Genomic DNA, 19,033 nt, shown 5'->3' with positions numbered 1-19,033 from the left:
AATATTTCCACTCGCACAACAAGCTGTCTGTACACACTGGGGTTAGCGTTCCCCTCCATTTTTGCACTTTTTTGTTCAGTTTAGATTATAATTCCCCTGGACAAGGTATCATGATCTGAAAGTCACCTGAAATTTTGTTGATATTACATAAACATTAAGTAGGCATTATCTCTTTTTTTTTTAAAGATTTTATTTATTTATTTTTAGGGAAGGAGGAGAGGGGGAGAGAGAGAGAGAGAGCGAGAGAGAGAAACATCAATGTGCGGTTGCTGGGGGTTATGGCCTGCAACCCAGAAATGTACCCTGGCTGGGAATCGAACCTGGGACACTTTGGTTCCCAGCCCCGCGCTCAATCCACTGAGCTACGCCAGCCAGGGCTTGCATTATCTCTTGATTTTATAACACATCGCTATAAATCAGTAAGTGAGAAGATAACTTAGAAATGGAGAAGAAAAATCAGTGAACATTGGTATTAGAAACATCTGATAGAAAAAGAGAGATAAGTTTTGGTTAAAAGTTGGATGAAATAAATTGGAAGTAAAGAATTCAGAGTAGAATGAAAATTAATGCGTGAGTGATTGAGGGAAAAAGTGCATATCACCTGTATAATAAAAATGAATACTTTTTAGTTAGTCAGACTTCAGATTTTGAATCTTGGTCATCCAGTGACTGGATGACGTTGGTCATTCAATGACTTGGGTAAGACACTTAACCTGAGTTATATTTAGGTCAAAAGGTTGTTGGGTTTAATGTGATACTAAAATATCAGGCTCTGTGCCTGGTACATTGTAATTCTCAGTAAATAATAGTAACCTTTTACCATTCCTTCCACTTTCCTTCCCTCTCCCCATAGCAGCATAGCTGCTAAGCTTCCACAGTAAAGTTTAGTTAGTAAAATGCAAAAAAACTTGATTCACGAAGTCAAATAGAATTTATTTGCTATATATACACTCTAGTGCCTGGTGTCTTTTCATATTTGATCTGAGTAAAAACCAAATTCCATCTGGAGTTTATAAAACATCTTTCACTTGTCATTTTCAAACAGATTTTTTTGCATGTGTCTACTAGATGGTTTGAAAGCTGTAAGGAGGAATAAAATTATGTAAAAGAGTTCCAAGGTGGTATATGTAGACTTCTCCACTGTAACAAACAGTTTTTTATTATTAAAATCACCAAAGTTTCTAATCAAACCTACCAAACAGATTTTTCATAAAGGAAAAAAACTGCATGATTTTTATTAATATATTTCATTTTCTCACTGTTACTAACAGAATAAACCCAACATTTTTAGTATGACAATTAAGTTTCTCCATCACTGATTGAGGTTTCTGTTTCATCCTTATCATACATATTTTTCAACTTTATTTTTTTCCAGTTGTGTTTCATATTCTCATCTAAATCTCACAACTCCCCATTACCCATCCATTAAGTAGTGAGGGCAATGATCCAAACTTGGTCTCTGTGATTCAAAATTCTTGTTCTCTTTCCATGACAAAATGCCCTTTCTCTCTTGTGCTATCTACCTGATGTACTTTTGCTGATGTGTACTCTGTACCTCCCCGTATCTATGCTTTTGTTCACAGTATTCCCTCTACCTGGAATCTTCTGCCTTGCCTATTACTCTATTTCTCTTTTTTGGCTCAAATGATACCTTTTCAATGAAACCTTTCCTGATGCTTCCAGTTGGAATTTTAGATCATTTCTCTGCACTCCCCAAGTACTGTGGACCGTTATTACAGCACAGTGTCTCACTTTGTTATATTAGTTGATTACCACGGCAGAGACTGTAGTTCATTCCTCTAAATATCCTTTTTACTTAATAACATGGAGAACTCAATTTTTAGCTGGCCACACAACTGCCTGAAACAAAGCAATATTCTCAGCTACCTTTATGCATAGAAATGGCTATATGACTAAGTTGTTGTTATTGGTTTACAAGTGGAAGTGTCGTGTCACATGCATTAAGGGGGCCTTTAAGGGGTGGGTGCTTGCCTTTCATCCCTTCCTGCTGGTTCCAATGTGCTTTTCATCTCGGAAACTCAGACATCCACAGTGGGCCACGAATTAGTAGTTGTATCCTGAGAGATGAGGAGGAAGCTCAGGTCTATGGTAACTCTACCACTCTCGCACCAGTTCTGGTCTGCTACTAGAATAGAAACTTTTCTTGTTTCTTTTATCTTCTGGTGGCTTAAGGAGTTCCTTTGTATCCTGGGCTTGTGGCAACATCACTTCAATCTATGCCTTTATTTTTTACATCTGTCTATCAATGTCCTTTTCCTCTTATATTGGATTTAGAGCTCACTGAAGTAATCCAGGATGATCTCTTCATCTCAAGATGCCTAACATAAATCTGCAAAGACATTTTTCCAAATAAGATAATATTCACAGATTCTAAGAATTAGAGCATGGATATGTCTTTTTTTTTTACTTTTTTTTTATTGTTGTTCAATTACAGTTGTCCCCATTTTTCCCCCATTGCTCTTCCTTGTCCTGCCCACTCCCCCTCCCACATTCAATCTCCCCTCTACTGTCCATGTCCATGGGTCCTTTATACATGTACATATTTTTTTGGTGGCCACCATTCAACCCACTTCAAGAACTTACTGTGTATCAGGTACCAAAATAGTTTCCATGTGTTGAAAACTGTTAATACTGGATGATGTTTACAAAGAGCTCTGTTCTCTCTACTTTTGTATATATTCAAATTCTCATTATAAATTTTTTAGTTGAGAAGAAAAAAAATCACCTTAGTGTATTTATACTTACGTGTCTTGACTGGGTAGCTCAGTTGGTTAGAGCATTGTCCTAACACACGAAGGTTTCAGGTTTGATTCCTGGTCAGGGCACATAGAATAATCAACCAATGAATGCACAAATAAGTGGAACAACAAATTGATGTCTCTCTCCCTCTCTGCTGTCTCTCTCTCAAAATAATAATAATCCTAATGCTAGGTCCATAAGGTAATAATATCCAAATTTTACAGATTTTAAAATACAAACTACTTAACTTTGTTCTTTTAGTAGAAAACAACTAATTTGATCATGTCCTTAGGCCCAATTTTTGGCTTTAAAAATTATATCTGCTATTAATAAATCAACAGTGCTATTCATGGAAGTGTAATGTAGTGTGATGGGCAAGGATAACCCCCGTCATGTTCCCCAAAAGATTATTCTGAAATAGTGCTGGTACTACCATGCCAAGTGGGAAGCCTTGATGAATTTTTTGATAAAAAAGTTTCTTTTCTTCTCAAAACTGTGTTTTAAACTTCTGCTCAATGTCTCTCATAGCTCAAGAGAATGAAAGCATGGTTTTATGCTTTCACAGTGCCTGGTCACTTCAATATTTAAGGCAAGCTGAAAAACAGGTTTTGATGCTTGAATTTATTCCATTATTATTTCTTGCCAGCAATAAAATCTACTTCACATGATATGTCCCCAAACACATAGGTAGTTGTATGTGTGATATATTCTCATTTTGCTTTCCAAATTTTAATTTCTAATGATGATAGTTGATATTTCAGAAAGAACATAAGTTTTAGAATCAGACAAGGTTTATGAATATTTTAACTCGAGTCCATGTACTTTCTAAAGAGGAGAAAATAGTATCTACCTGGTAGCTGGCATGAGAAATGAGACTCTGTACACACAAGGACCTAGCATGCAGCTGGCATGCAGTCCATGTTAGTTACCTTCCCTCCCTTTATTTACCTCTCTCAGAGGCCCATTGATAACATCAGCTAAATTTGAATTGCCAATAGAAACAATACTTTTTGCTCCCTAGGTGAGAAGACTTTGATTATTTGTATTAAAATCAATGATTCAACTTAGAAAGCATGTTGATACTGAGAATATATCATCTTTCTTCAAGAAATATGCATTATTAAGTATCAAGAGGACTATAAAAATTATTTTTACAATATTTTCTAAAGAAACTCCACTAGATTATTTTAAAATATAATTCTTAGGCACTCGTAATAATTTAGATCTATGAACTTTAATCCAAGCATTTATCCACAGGTAAAAAAAAAAAGGGAAATAGGGAAAAAAAGTGTTATTTTACTAAGTTTCTAAATTCAATTCCTTAGAAAATGTTTTTCTCTTAGAAAATTGTACATATTTAGATGTACACAATATATGATGTAGCTTATTATTTCAGAGAGAGCTCAGAAGGGGTGGAAAATAATTAAGAAATAGGTTTGTAAAATCATAAACACCCATGCATACCCAACAGCATACAAAAGAATGAAAATGAAAGCTCAGTACCTAATTAAAATTCATACTGTCTAATTATGTTTTAAACAATACATAATTAAAACATGCATACATTTAGGTTATTCTTAAAAAGAAATGTGTTTTAAATAGGAAGTGAATAAAAACTTGTTGGGCAGTTTTACAAATGAGACTGCACCAAATCTAAAACTTTTTAGTAATTAAAGAGCTATTCAATTGGATTTTAAAACTACGTATCTTTTATTTTAAAAGACCGCATGAAGCTATAACCCCACTCTGGGTTCATTTATGAGACATTTTGAATGGATGGACACTTGGGCTGTGTGCTTTATGCTGAATTTTCCCTCATGCTGGATTCCTTCCTTCTTTCCTTCTTTCCTTCCTTCCTTCTTTCCTTCCTTCCTTCCTTCCTTCCTTCCTTCCTTCCTTCCTTCCTTCCTTCCTTCTTTGCTTCTTCCCTCTTCTATCTCCCTCTCATTTTCTTTCTGAGCACCATATTGTTCTCATGGGTTTTCATGTGATTAATGTATAATAATCAATTATAGTTACTAAATGTGTTGCTCAAGTTATTTTATATGTAGCCAATGGGAGCACTTTTACACAGGCTCTTATGTCCATTTGACACATCAGTCTTGAAGCACTTCCTTGCTTTCTGACACCAGGTGACCCATGCTCACTTTATACTTCCCTGGCCCAGACCTGGAATCAGCCATTCCTCCAAGAACTGATCCTCTTCCGATTTTTAGAAAGCATTTATAGATGGTGTTGTGCAATTGTATTCTATCTGGAGCAGGACGGGCTTCGTGGGTTTGTGGTCAGTGTAGTCACGTAAGGCCCTATTACAGAAGGGCCCTATACTTGGGGTCACCTCTGTGGTGGTTTTCTCAAAATTCTTGATACTTATATCATTGAACATGTGTTTCATAAGTAAAGTCTGATGGGACAATTGAGGATAACCTGGGGTTTGGAGGCTTAGTTCATGCTGAGCCTCACTTTCTGCCCTTCTCTCCGGAAGGAGTTCTTAACTGCCAACTCCAGGACCCCTGTTATCCTGGTCACAGAGAACCTCTCTGTGCCCTTGCCTGAGATCTATGGTGCCTTCTGCTCATGGCAGGGGCCTTGATGCGAACACATGGTGGGTTCAGCCCTGGTGTGCTTGCCTTGTAGCCTCCTGGACCTGGCATGTTGGCTGTTCTCTCTGCCTCTAAATGCATTTGATGGGCTGCCAGCTTGAGGCTTCATCTCCATGGGGACAAGCCTCACAGTCACCCCTAATCTAGATACTAAGCATGACCTGGTGTGGGCAGTAAAAGATTGTTGGGCTCTCTTGTCTATTTGGGTTGGGGAGGCAGACCCTTGGGAAGGGAAACTCCCCATAGGCTGTGCTTAGTGTATCAGCTCAGGGACTTCTAAGGGGGAGTACCTGGCAGCTGTCAGGCCTGAGAGAGCACCTGCCTGCCCCATGGCACAGGGAGGACCCTAGGAACCTCTGAACTCACCCCATGACTCTCTCTTTGGCTGGGAGTGTTCTCTGCACAGACTCTGTGCCTTCCAACCTTCCAGAGTGCAATTTTTTTTCATTTTCATTTTTTTTTTTTTTTTTGCCAGTTCAAGGCAACCCCCTGGAGATAGCTATGAAATACACATTGTGCAACTCTGGTGATTCCACATCTGAGTTAAGTGTTCTGATATTTGTACTTAAAACTGGCATTGTATAATATAAAGATAAATGGTAACATTTGTACTAATTCAACTAATATAAATTATACTGCTTCCTTCCCAGATTCTCCCAGTAGGCATTCACTCTAGTTATTTTTTCCCATAATCCTTGGCTTCTGACCTATAATTTATATATTTATTAATTTATATTTTAATGTCTACCTCCACCTGACCTCACAAGAATATAAGTTCCACAAGAGCAGGAATTTTTGTCTATACATTCACTGAGGTATCCCTAAAGGCTATAACTGTGCCTGATACATCATGGGAACTTAATGAATATTTATGGAATGAATAAACCAATTATTGTATCATACAGAAGAATTTCACTGCCATAAAAATCCTTGTGCTCCAACTAATGATTCCTCCCTCCTCTCCAAGTCCTGATCCTTTTGCTGTTTTTATAGACTGGCAATATATACTTTTTGGATAGTGTTCCAATGATCAATTGCTGCTGCATTGTGAACGATTCCATTTTTTGGTGGTTTTCCACAATCATTTGTTATTATCTCTTACCTGTAGTGCAGGTTGGCTGGGTTCAGCTGGGCCATTCTTGCTTGGACTCTCCCTGGGACTACAGGAAGGTGGTGACTGGCAGTGTGGCCATCTAAAGGGTCAGCTGGGCTAACAGTGCAAGACAGCGTCTTCACTGACATGCTCTGTCTTTCAGTGTGGCCTCCGCACATGGCTGGCTCCGGCTTTCTCATAGCATCGCACAGTAGTTGGATTCCTTACACGGCATCTGGCTTCCCCTGAGCAAGTGTGCGGGGAGGGGAGACACAGATGCTGCCATTTCTTCTAAAGACCAGCTCTCAAACTAGGCAAATATTATATCTATTGTATGCTATTGCAGAAATTAGTCATAGTCTCAACCCAGGATTAGGGGTGGGTAAACAGACCGTACCTCTTGGTATGGAAATGACAAAGAGTTTATGGCATCTTTAATCCACCACAAATGGATGGAAAGACAGATGACATAGCATTTCAGTTAAGCTTAGAATGAGAGATTGATAATTATGACAGACAAAAATAAGATTAAGAAAAAAGATTCCAGACAGAGGAAACTGTGAAATTATATACAGGGAAAGAAAAGCCTGGAATATTCTAGTTTCCTGCAGTGTAGTAAATAAAATGTGACTTGGTAAAGCATAAAACTAGAAATATAGGTTAAAGCCAGGTAATGGTAGTCTGAATATTATACTAAGGAGCTTCCACCTGACTCAGCAAGTGGTAACTATAAGAGGATGGGCAGTTCAGCCATTCAACTTTATTAACTCTTTTTTTAAAAAGATTTTATTTATTTATTTTTTAGAGAGGGAAGCAAGGGGGGGAGAGAGAGAGAGAGAGAGAGAGAGAGAAACATCAATGGGCAGTTACCGGGGGTCATGGCCTGCAACCCAGGAATGTACCCTGGCTGGGAATAGAACCTGGGACACTTTGGTTCCCAGCCCGCGCTCAATCCACTGAGCTACACCAGCCAGGGCTTTCAACTTTATTAACTCTTAATGAGAGAAGAGCTTACTACTTTTGCAGTAATACATAGTTTTATTAATAATTTTCCTATCAACCTATTTACCACAGAAAGGGGTAATTTGGACAGGTTGGCAGAAAACATTATCCTCTAGAAGTCTTTTCATTGCCCTTGCCTTCTTACCTGCAACCAAAAATAATGCCTCCCCCATGTAGGTTTCTGTAGCACTTGCTTCAATTACAGCCCTGCAGGAAGTTGTATCCTGATTATTTTTGTATGTATCTGTTGCTTCAGTTTCTGGACACAGGCCCAAGGGCCTTTTCTTTTGTGTTGCATCCTACTGAGTGGATGATTTGGCTCAATGAGGTCAATTTAACATCTGAAAACATAATTGCTTATCAGTTGGCTGGACACTAGATCCCTCTCATTCCTCTTCTTGATTACTTGAAATATGGAATTGGTTTAGCTAATCATATCATATCCTGTCTCACTGTAGTCATTGAGAATGAAGAAATTAAAATAACAATCACTCCTTTAACTTTTTAATAAAGTTTTCTTCTCATTAAGGGTTGAAGTGCTTTTCCTACTCTGCCCCTGCCTTGCTTCATGGTACTCCTATATTTTCTCCTTCAAAGTATCATTTTATGAAAGGATCAAGAATGCTACATGGAAGACACAACCTGCATTAAGGCAATATGCTTTAAATGGTATGCTGAATTAAAACTGAGATATTCTGTAAGGGGAGCAGAGCTCGTAATGGTTGTGAAGATAGGAAAATGTAACATTAAATGAAAGAGAAAATGTATGTGAAAGAAACTCTATTAATTTTTCTTCTCTTGAAAACATTTACCCAAACATCTGACCTTTATACATTTTGAAATAAGAAAAGCAAAGTAAAACGATAGCTATTATGAGTGATCTCGAAAAAGACTCATTATGAGTAATCTAGCAAGGAATTCCTCTTCCATTTACCTCTATTTCTGTAACATATTAGAAAATTTTCCCCTAACATTAGTATTAGGGCATTTATAACTATATTAAATCTCATATGGAATAAACTGTATTTCTTCAGAAGTAGCTGCAGGGTTACACACCCAGGAATTAGTCCTTAGCAGCTTAAAATCTTACTCTTCCCCTCTTTTTATGTGTGACTCTGATGTTCTTACTTAATTCTATTGCTCTATAATTTGCTCCATCTGTAAATCAGAAGATTCCCGTGAGGGGCTGGCATGCTATATTTGAATATATATATATATTTTTTTTTGCAAATAGGTGTTGGGAATTCAAAATAAAAGTGAGACAGAAATTCAAGATATATTCTCTGTGTTTCAGTCAACCTCCAGGCACTGAGAAAGATGCTGAATATGTCTTTCCTGAATATATTATTAGCTAAGAATGATTATCTTCCCTTTGCATTTTAAAAAGTACATATATAGTCTTGGAATTTTTGTCTTTCAGAATGCTTTAGGATATACTAGATGTAATTGAAATGAAACAAAGAATCTTAAACTCTTGGTTTGAATAAAGAATTCAGCATTTTCATGGTATTTCTGTGACATTTATGTATAAAAGGAGAGAACGGGGACTTCTAAAAGTGCTTCTCTGGCTTAAAAAAGAAACCTCACAACTATTTCTATTTTAGGAAACAAGGATGACACTTTGAATATTATTACTGGGGCAAACAGCAATGACATATTGACAAACAATCAGAATCATAGACTCGGAGGGTTAACAGGTTATATTTCTGAGGGAAAAGTAATAATCTCTCAATTCCAGTGCTCCAAAGACTATTTTGGACAAATAACACTTCTAAGGAGAGTTTCAATAATCTGACACAGAACAGGTTACCTTTTTCCACATATATTTTGTAGGAGTATAAGATCAATACTTTTGTAGATGTTCTCAACTCATTGTTTCATCAAAACTAGCTGTATTGTAGCTGTAGGGAGAAACATCTTTTCCTTCTTATATTCCTGAGATATTTTTTACCAGCACTTAGAGCCACATGCAATTTCAAATCTTAGCACTGTAATATCACTATAATGTCATCATTTAGCACCAAGAGGGAAAAGAAAAGCCTGGCCTAAGAAAATTAAAATATGGAAAAGAAAAAGGCATATAGAAACTTTACAAAGAAAACACTGAGACATAATATTTTCCATTTACAATTCTTTCCCTTTTTGACTCTAATCAACACTCTATCTTAAATTAGGATCTTATTGTGGTGCAATGCTTACTGAGCATCCCAGTGAGAACATTTGTTGTGCATCCTTGTAAGGCCACATTGCTTATAGCATTTCATAAGCATTGCTTCTACATCAACACTATCCTGTTTATTCTGTTCTATTTATTTAATTCCCTGCAAATAGCTTCTGATATAAATAGACAGGTTCTTATCCTTAATGTCCTGTGACTGGCCAACTGTCTTCTCAATGGGGCTTAAGAAACCATGGACACACTGGACAAGAATGCAGTTGGAAGGTTATAATCCCTCCTTTAATGGATAAGGTGCAACTCCAAGTCACTCTCAGTGGAGACTAAGTTTAGAGAAGTGGTCCCGACAATACTCTTTTGCTTTAAAAGGTTGATTGGGTTCTTGATCTCACCACCAACAGAGCAGATAACTCCGTAAGTTGAGTATGCTGTACTCTGAAATCATTTGCTTCAGCTTCTTCACAAAAAAAGTGAAACTTTCCCTTGTGGATCTTTGGGTGCAAAAGTGTTGCATAGTTTTTAAACTTCGAGATTTATAAAGAAACAAAGTTGTGATATACTCTGCAAGGGTCATATATATTTTTTTTAAAGATTTTATTTATTTATTTTTAGGGAGGGAAGGAAGCGGGGGGAGAGAGAGAGAGACAGAGAGAGAGAGAGAGACCAATGTGCGGTTGCTGGGGGTTATGGCCTGCAACCCAGGAATGTACCCTGGCTGGGAATCGAACCTGGGACACTTTGGTTCCCAGCCCGCACTCAATCCACTGAGCTACGCCAGCCAGGGCTGGTCATATTTTTAATGCAACATTGAATATAGTTGCTAATACTGGCTTTCGAAAACAATTTCACCATTCTTATTACAAATATTCAGAGAAAACAGTCACTAGATATAGGTCAGATTCCTCCATCTTCCTCTGGGGCTAAGTAGAAAACTATTAATTTTATAAGTTTTCATTTTGACCAGTATCATGCCCAGGATATTTAGGAAAGGTAACATTCCCTTACAAATATTACACTGTCGCCTCAGATGAAAGACCCAGTTATCGTAGGGATTTCCCCTTCCTTGTTACCTGCCATGTAGAGAAGACCCAGCATTTAGAAACATTTAAGGAATGTGTTGCTGCTGTATCTTTGCATAGCAAAGAACACAGTAGCAGGAACCAGGTGCAGGTGTGTAAATTTTGCGTGGTTTAGTTCTACGTGGTCTTTGAGAACAAATCCTTCCCTTTTTACACTTGATGCTCAATGACCAATCAGGTCAGATGAAACAGTGCCCTAGGTAGAAGGTATTAGAGCACTACTGAAACACCCTGGTACTTTTGGTTTTATTAGCATTTGTAAATCTCACCTTTTACGTTGGTAGAAAAGAGTGGATTAACATTCCTATTCAGTCTCTTTATTTTGTGACAATTCTCAAGTAGATATATTGTTCAGCAAGAAAGCAGTCAAGTCAGTTTCTGAAAAAGGGGTTATCAGAAAAAGGGGTTACGTTTATTTTATTTTATTTATTGTAAGCTTCTAAACAACAGAGAATGCCAGGATAAGGCAAAGATAAGATTGAGTTTATGGGAGCTCAATTAGAATCTACTTAGGGAGAAATAAGTAAAGTCAGAAACATCGCTTTCCTATGGCAAACATGTAGGTTGGATGCTGTCTCCTTGGATAAATATTAATTAGTTTCTCCTGTGGACTAGCTATGGAAGATCAGGACAACTTTGATACAAAGAGTACATTTCTACTTTTAGGATTAGTTTAGGATTGCCAGGTGTCTAAAGAGTCTGATACCTCAAGGAGGTTTCTCATCAACATGAACAGGTCTGGACTCAGGTGAATAAAATCAATCATTGGTCCCTATGTCTAGGGAGAAAAAAAGCAAATTAATAACAAGAAACTTATTGCACAGGGCACTTGAGTCTAAGACGGTAGGTCCTGACACTTAACTGTGTGCTAGAAGTCAGTGGGATGTGAAAAAACGTTTCAGTGAGGTTCCCATAGTGTCTTCCTCTACTTAACCTCCAAATGAACTCAGTTATGTCTCGTTGCCTTAGCACTATTTGTTCAGGTCTACTGGTACAGTTTCTTGTACTTGTGAATGTTCATACAATGCATTAGTGTTAGGAATAAAAAGCACAATATTATGTGGGATTTACATGTTTTTCCCATGTGTAATCACTGAAGTAACCAGGAGCATCATTAACTATCTGCTAATATTTTATGTGGGAAGTTCCTAGTCTTCCGTTTAATAAGATCTCGTGTTCTAAAGAACTTTGAGCAGTGTGTTTGATCACTTCAGTTCCGTTTCTGCACGCGCTTGTTCAGTATATGTTTTCAGCGTTCATTTTAATATTCTGCGGCCCACTGGGGTGGGGGCTGAAGTTGCTGATGAATTTATAGGACTTCACACACTGCCTTTACAACCTGCCCGCTAAGCGGCATACCCCGATAACGTCTCATAACAAGTGCTCCACGCATGGGACGTGTTCACTGAGAAGGATTTTGCTGATAGTCCTTGTGTCAGCTCTGGCACATCCTGAAAATGTGCAGATCATTACCAAATTGTTTCCATGTAAACAGTTTGAAAAATGTGAATACAATTAGTGGTTCCCGGAGGGAAAGATAAAGCTGCTTGTTTTCAGAGCTTTATTACATTTGAAGACCTGAAGAGTAAGGCATATTTTATAATACTATTGAGCAATACTGGAAAAATTTTGAGCATACTAATCATGCTAAATTTTAACAGCCCTTTTTTTGTTTTTATGTCAGGGCCACTGATTACAGGAGCGAGATGAGGGAGTAAATTCTTCTCAGTGGTTATCTGAGAAGTGCCAAAGATAGTCTATTATTGTAAAAAACACTCTGAGCTCTAAAAACCAATGCTCTAGAGATCGTGTCTATAATACATATGCACATAACATGTAAAGTTCAAAATAGGGACTTAATTTTGAAGGAACCCATCCAAGTGCGTTGACAAAGTAGAACTGGTAGTTGTTAAAAATAAGAGTTCCTGAGAATAAAAAAGATGTCTGCAGGTCTAGTTTCATACCTAGTCAGAGGAGACACGTTGTTTAACAACCAAGCCGAAGCAAAGATTCCTCTCTGAAGCTCATTAAGCTAAAGCATTAGGACCTTTCAGCTTCACTCCATGTGGACAATAAAAACCTAAAAACATTTCGGCTTCTCTAGACATGAGCAATCCTCACTGTTCTCACGATTACCCGTGGCCATGAGGTACCACCCATGTGCCACAAGGACCAATGTGGGTGTTGACAGAGCTCTGAAGAGCACACTCCGGGGAGGGTGCCAGGTGCTGCCAGCTGAGCAGCATGCACAGAAGGCAAAGAGGAACGTTTGCTAACTCATCTGCTATCATTTACGACCTCATCGCCAGACACAAATTTTATTTTCTCAGAGCTACTCAGCACCTCTTTCCTTAGGACAGAAAACATTTTAAATTAACTTTAACTTGACTTACACATTTATATACAATACAGTCATATTAAACACTGTATTTTCGTGATGTTGTTTAATCTCCAACACGATGACTCTATATTTGGTCTTCACCCCCGTTTCTGGCACAGAGCTATTCAAACTCCTGGACTTTTTTAAGTGATGAGAGCAATAAAAGTGTCTTGTTGTGGAAATGAGGTAAATTTGGGACCTCACTGAAGAAATGAAGAATGAGGGCCGGTTGCCAGGAGAATCAACCGTGTGATTAGAGGGTTGGAACTTTCAGCCTCTCCCCCAGACCTTCAGGAAGGAGAGCGAGGCTGGAGATTGATTCGAGGGGCAGTGGCCAGTGAATTGACTGATTAAGTCTGTGTAATGAAACCTGTAAAAACCCAAAAGGATTGGGTTCACAGAGCTTATGGGTTGGTGAACACAGGGACAGCGGTGCCCTTGGCAAGGTCATGGAAGCTCTGTGCTCTTTTGCCATGCCTTTCCCCATGTATATCTTACTATTGAAATGCATCCTCCTATAATAAACCAGGATCTGGTATGTAAAATCTTCTTCTGAGTTCAGGGAGCAGCTTTAGTAAATTAATTCGGCCTGAGGAGAAGGTAATGGAAACCTCTGATATTTAGCCGGTTGGTCAGAAGCACAGGTGATAACCTGGACTTGCCATTTGTATCTGAATTGGGGGAAGCGGTCTTATAAGAAACTTGAACCTGTGGAATCTGATGCTATCTCCAGGTAGACAGTGATAGAATTGAGTTAAACTGTAGGACACGAGATAGGGCCCAGAGAATTGCTTTTTGTTGCTGTCATCCTCAACAAAATGAAATAGCCAGGTCCTTACCAGCAGAATGAGCTTTGGGAATAGCAGAATACTGCAATTTGAGATAAGCAAGCTAAGGCAAAACCACGGGCAAATCCAGTGAATAAAGGAGAGGAAAGGAATTCTCTTGTACAGAGAAAAGGGAGGAGTTGGAAGGGGCGGTTAGGAGAAAACCCCCTTGAAGTATAGTGGCTTTCCATTGGCTGAGTCCTAGCAGTTTTTCATTGGTTGGGTCTGTTGCTAGGCAAGGAGAAAATTATTCTTTCTCCTGCTGGAGTAGTAAAATAAGCTTTCTCCCTTGGTTCTCTGGGTTGGAGCCTGAGAAGTGCGGTGAGTAGTAGTGTGTGAGAGAGAGCTCTTCCTTCAGGGCTTCTGGAGTCTGTTTTAAAGGAAGTTCTTCCCTGGCTGGTGTGGCTCAGTGGACTGAGAGGGGGGCTTGCAAAACAAAGGATTACCGGGGTTGTATTGGCAGTCAGGGTGTGTGCATGGGCTGCAGGCTAGGTCCCCAGTGGCGCTGGGGGGCAGGGTGTGAGAGGCAGCCACACACTGATGTTTCTCTCCCTCTCTTTCTTCCTCCTTTCCCCTCTCTCTAAAAATAAATAAATAAACTCTTAAAAAAAGAAGGTCCTTTATTCATTTTCACATTGGTATGGGGGTACTTCACACCCCCACCCCACTCTGCCCTACCCCACCACCCCCAACAAAGATTGGTACTAAAACCTAAAAGACCTCCCAATTTGCAAAGGAGAACATCACCAATATCATTTGAGGCCATTTATGTACTTAATTCCAAACACATCACCTTGCTCTTTATCTGAGTAACCACTATCCTATTTTTTATCATTCCATTCCCAGTTTTATTTATTTATTTGTTTGTTTTTAATGTATCATGCAACTATGGGATTAGAACAAGAGAGAGGTGATGGGAGGATCTAATTCTTCTTGCAGTGAACAATGTAAGTAATATAAAGGATATGATGGAATTATCTTAATATGGTCAAATTTGTCAGTCTTTTTTGTGATTAGAGTATTTTGTGCCTTGTGAGGGGCTTAAAAAAACTAAACATATTACTCTAAATATCCTTTTCTTCTAAACAGTAGAGGGCTGGATTTTTTCATTTTTGTGTGCTTTAAGGTTAGTTTCTATTTTCTTTTTCCCCTTATTGATAATTAATTGACCCAATATCACTTAATGAACTATCCATCTTCACCTAAAGAATTTCAATGTTATCTGTGTATATATAGCTTTTATTGTAGCTTTTGATGGGTGCAAGTTGTCTTTTTGTGCTCAGTGGTTTAATCAATTGATTTATTGTCTTTCCTTGAAACCACTGTAGCAGTTTTAACTATTTTTGCTATGTAATAAGTTTTCGTATCTGATCAGTTTCATTCTCTCCTTTTTTTCGTCTTCTTTTTCACTTCCTTCTCCCTTTCTTTCTTGCTCTTTCAGGATTTTCTCAACTATTCTTACCCATGTAGTCATCAACATGAATTTCAGAATTAGAGTATGATGTTTCATAAAATGCCCTTTGGAAGTCTGATAATTTATTAAATCTATACAACACTTTAGGAGAATTGGCATTTTTACAAAAGTGGCTCTGTACCACAGTGCATTTAAAATATCGACAATATTTTCTATTCCATAAGTACTTGTAGATTACTTTTCAAAGATTTGAAAAATATTTTTCTTCTTGCATATGTTTTGGTTTTTTCTTTACTTCCTTAAACACACTAAATACATTTACTTATATTTGAACTTATATAAAACTTTTTCAACATATACCCAAATAAAGATAATAGTATGTAAAATTCCCATATACCCACCATTCTGCTTCCAACAATTATCAAATCAAGGTCAGTTTAGTTAATCAGATCCTCCTGCTTTGTTATTTTGAAGCAAACTCTAGATATTATAAATTTCATTCATAAGTACTCATGAGTGTTATCATCTCCATAAGAACTTTAAAATATAATTATTTAAAAAATATTCTTGATCTTATCTGATATCTACTAAAATTTAAAGCCTTCATTGTTTCATAAATTTTAAGTTTGTTTAAATCATGATGCAAACATAGACAAATACTATATGTTATGGGCCAAATATTGTGTGTCCCTCCCCCCATATCTATGTATTGAAGCCCCAATCCCCAGTGCCTCATAATGGGTGACTTGTATTTGGAGATTAAGCCTCAGGGATGAAGCTACAGGCCACTGTTTGGGCAGAGGGGACAGAGGCTGTTACCTAGGTGAGCCCAGAGGACATAGCATAGGTCCAAAGAAGGATTATTATGGAGCTTTAAAAGTTAATGGAGTTTACACTGCTAGTTTTGGATTTGCCTAGACCTGTAAGCCTGTATTCTCCCCAGTGGTTTTGCTTTGGAATGGAGATGTCTATTCTATGTCTACATCACTGTATTTGGAAGCAGATAGTTTTGTAAGGTTTCACAGATCCATAGCTGGAAAGGAATTTTGCCTCAGGATGAATTATAGCTTGAGTCCCATTTACACTTGATTTAAATGAATTTAGATGAAATTTTGGACATAGAGTAGATGTTGAAATGGGTTAAAACTTTTGGGCTGCTGGGCTGGAAGTGAGTATGTTTTGTATATGAGAAAGACATGAACATGATCTAGAAGGTATAGGGTTTTGAGCTGAACTGTGTCCTCCCAAAGTTCGTATGTTGATCCCTTAATATCCTGCACCTTAGAATGTGACTGTATTTGGATAAAGGGCCTTTAAGGAGGTGATTAAGTTAAAATGAGACAGCTAGGACGGTCCTCCATCTAATCTGGCTGGTGTCCTTGTAAGAGGAAATTTGGACACTCAGGGAAATATCAGTGGTGCAGAAATACAAAGGAAAGATGATGTGAGAGCCAGTGAGAATGTGGTCATTTGCAAGCCATAGAGAGAAGCCTCAGAAGGAATCAAACATTGAACTTGCGCTTCCAGCCTCAGAACTGTGAGAGAAAGTAAATTTCTGCTTTTTGAGCCACCCAGTCTTTGGAATTTGTCATGGCAGCCCTAGCAAACATGTACTGTCTTTTAAGTCTTTTAAATTTTATGTATTCCTTCTTCCTGTTTTTTTTAATCTTAATACAATTTGAAGAAGAAATTGATGATTTGTGCTGTAGAGACTTCCACAGCCTAGCTTTTGCTGATTGCATCAGAATGGCATTACATGGTAGTATGTTTCTTTGCCCTGTATTTTCCGTTAATGAATAGTTGGATATATAAGCTTGATTAAATTTATATTCAAATATTTTGGCAAGAATATTTCACAAGTAGTGCTGTGTAATTCATCAAGAGGCTCATTATGCCTATTTGTCTCTTTTTGTGATAAGATTAATCAGTTTAGGTGAGGTTGGCTTGATCCTCATGTTTAAAGTTTCCTTGATCTTTTCATCCAGTGATTTAATGACCATTCATAGTCATTGCAAAGATTCATAATTTCATCAGGGGATGCAAAATGCTGATTAAATGAGTCTGTTTTTCCTCCTTCAATTATTAAATGGAATATTTCTTTTAAAATTATTAATTATTTGGTTTTCTTGATGTACAATTTGCAATTTGGAATAAATGCTTGATAACTTTTTTATTTAACAGTTTTCAGTAAAATGTATTGGTTTCCTAGAATCCTTCACGGGTAGCCTATGACTTTTCATTTAAATATTTTGGATTTTAACTAGTAGATATTCCCATAACAGTTATTTTTTTAAAATATTCTATTTATTTATTTTTAAATAGAGGGATAGGGAGGGAGAAAGAGAGAGAAACATCAATGTGTGGTTTCCTCTCACATGACCCAATGGGGGACCTGGTCCACAAGGCATGTACCCTGACTGGGCATGTGCCCTGATTGGGAATTGAACTAGTGATCCTTTGGCTCACAGGCCCATGCTCAGCCCATTGAGCTACATCACCCAGGTCTCATAACAGTTATTTTTTGTGCTCAAATTGTTTCATGTTTGGTTAATGTAGGGTCTCTTTGTTTGTTCTGAGTAGTTTTGACATAGTTATAGTAGTTCATTAGCTTCATTACTTTCTGATATGATAAGGTATTCCAAGATTACTATTTATGCTTTATTTCCTAGTTAGTTCTCTAAGTAATCCTTTATCTTTTAGTGAGGAGTAATACTTACAAACAATAATCTTTTCTTGGTACTTATAAAAATTATTTTATATGCTATATATCTTACTATCTACATTTAAAGTCTTTCTGAACTTTTCAGAAATAATTCTCACCACGATGCTTTGTCTCCTTGTGTGTTTCATAGTTTTTCATCGGTAGCTCATATTTAAAAACTTATTTATGTGACTCCTTTGTTGCTTGGATTGACAATAGGTTTCTCTGAAAGAGATTTGCCTTTGTAGGTGCTATGGATTGGGGTCCACAATAAAAAAGTAGTTTGTTGATAAATTTTGCACAAATATATTGTGTATTTAAATTACCAACTCACATAAGGAACTAGATACTGGTTAAGGATACTCGGGGAGAATGAGTTTCTTTCTTCTCAGAACCAAGGTTAAGACAGTAAAGTATTTTTGCTATCTGTTTCTGAGTTTACTTTTTTTTTTTTTTGGTTCACATTTTCCCTGTTCCCTGAGACTTGGGTCTGACTTTACGAAATCTTTGTGATTGAATTTCTCCTTTGTATCAATGGATCCACTGTACCTCTTTGGATCCATGCTCTCCTTTTTGTCTCCCTAAATTTGATGAATTTCTTTTAATTTTTTTACAAACTAGTCCAACTATTATCTGGGAATTTCTGGTCATGGTTTTTAGGATTTCTTATTCATAATTTTGCCAGATACTGAAATTCTCCAAAATGTATATATTTTTATGCTTTTTCTTTTCTCCAGGGAACTTACTGTTTCTTAGTAAAAGGTTAAAATGTAGATTACTGAACTCAGACCCAGAATTCCAAGATGGTAGGCCTGTGCTAAGGCCAGGAATATACATTCCCCCCCACCCTCACCCCCCGGCCCAGTGAGGAGATCAGAAGATTCTGATGCAGTGTTCTGAGAGTCACACTTTGTGAGACACTATACTAAGAATTTCATGGGTGTTTTTATACTACAAGCAATAGGGAATTAGCAGATGTTATCAGTGAGGGATATAAA

This window comes from Phyllostomus discolor, chromosome 6 (assembly GCF_004126475.2).
Source record: "Phyllostomus discolor isolate MPI-MPIP mPhyDis1 chromosome 6, mPhyDis1.pri.v3, whole genome shotgun sequence".
In the NCBI taxonomy this organism is placed as follows: Eukaryota; Metazoa; Chordata; class Mammalia; order Chiroptera; family Phyllostomidae; genus Phyllostomus; species Phyllostomus discolor.
Note: the sequence above shows the minus strand (reverse complement) of the source record.